This window comes from Propithecus coquereli, unplaced genomic scaffold (genome assembly GCF_000956105.1).
Source record: "Propithecus coquereli isolate 6110/MARCELLA unplaced genomic scaffold, Pcoq_1.0 Scaffold160, whole genome shotgun sequence".
In the NCBI taxonomy this organism is placed as follows: Eukaryota; Metazoa; Chordata; class Mammalia; order Primates; family Indriidae; genus Propithecus; species Propithecus coquereli.
This window is the reverse complement of record NW_012140525.1, coordinates 1,690,633-1,692,444: the sequence shown is the minus strand read 5'-3', so window position 1 is coordinate 1,692,444 and position 1,812 is coordinate 1,690,633.

The following is a 1,812-nucleotide window of genomic DNA, read 5'->3' as shown; positions in this document are numbered from 1 at the left end:
CCTCTTCACTTCAATTCTTTCTTTTATATTTTTATGTTTCATTTTTTATTTCTCAGAGAAATTTAGATTTTCCTCCAGGTTGGAGAACAAGGAAGTTTCTTCTTTGCAGGGTTGCCTCATCTTTAGGCCCATATTTAAAGGCTGTTACAGAAGGCCTAAGATAGGCAAAATATGGACAGAACTAAAAGCATTTATAAGGTCAAAAAAACTCTTGAGAATTCAAAATGAATTGACAGCAATTGTATTCAGAGTGGGGAAGGACCTTAGTCCAGTCTCACACGTGATGAGGAATCTTCCTCACCATCTCTGACAGGTGGACGGGGTGGGTGAGTCCCTGATACTTGGAGAAATATTATTATTATAAATTCACATTATACTTTTCAGCGTTTTTCAGAAGATTTGCCATTATTTTATTAATTTTTTTTCCCAGATATTCTGAAGTAAATCAATATTTCTACAATTAAAGTTTCCTATGAGAAATGACAAAGATAGTAAAAGGTTAAGCAATTTGTCCAAATGTTCTCAGATGTGACCACCTCCTTTATCAGCTAGGGAATACAAACATCTGATAAAAACAAAGAACCATGCATCTGTCTTTACAGATTCACTGTAGTCTAATAGCAGAAGCCATTCATTCACAGACATTTGCTGAGCACCTCCTATGTGCCCAGGTGTTTTCCTATGTATTAGGAGTGCAGCGGAGAAGACAGACAGGGGACTTTTTCCTCATGGAGTTTGCATGCTAGACATTAGTTGCCAAAATTGGCAAACATTCAAAGAGAGGAAGGATAAAGTCTCTTCATGTGGATTCCTGAAGGAATGTTTGTCTTTACAGAATGTCTAAAGAAAACATATTGCTTTTCTTATGTTGAAAACAGGATTAGGAAAAGTACGTCAAAGTTGCTGACAAAGTGTTAGCGTTTTCCAGCTCTAAAATTCTATGCTTTGCCCCATGCTATGCTTCTGGGGAAAACTCTATTATTTGTTAATACAATTCCCTTTTGGCAATCATTTTACATGACTAGATTGCCACTTATGGATCTCAGTATCGTTTAAGGGACGGAACTGGGAAATTCAAAGATTAGGAATGAATATTTTAGTGGTCTGCAACAGGCTGATAGCTAAACAAGGTAAAAAGAAAATCAGAAATCCTATTTCTGACCTCTGTAAAAAGCACTTCTAATCTTCCCACTTGTCAAAACTTCTTGTTCCCCTTTGAGTACCCTCTTGATACTATCTTCTGCTTTTGACAGATTGATTACCCAACAGAGATTTGTTTAATGGAGTATTTTTACCACGTTGTTTCAAACGAAATCATGTTTGTTTTGTTTTGTATTGCATGAGACTGTTAAGATAGATACTGCTTTCCAGACTGTGGTTTTGGTTTTTTTGTTTTTCAATCAGGCAAATTGAATGTCAACAATGTGTGTGAAAGTGAAAACCAATAAAGTCTTTAAACGGTGAGCTCAACTGTAGAGCTCTCCTGTGGGAGAAGAGGCAATCAAAATGTTTTGCAGCGTGTTGCCCTCCTCTTCTGAAGACAAGTTTCTCATATTTTAAGATTTATAGTCCTGGTTTCCCTTGCCACAGTCTGGTGGAAAATCTATGAGTGCACACAGCTGCTGAAAAGCCACAAATGAATGTCATTGTCTTTTCAAAAACCGTGTGGGCACATCTTCCAGTAATTTATTCCCCCAAATAACACTTCCTTAGAATCATCCTGTTAGATGTAAAAATGCAAATGAAAGGCAAATATTTCCATAAATATAACACAACTCATACACTGAGAATACCCTAACATTTTTTTGAAGC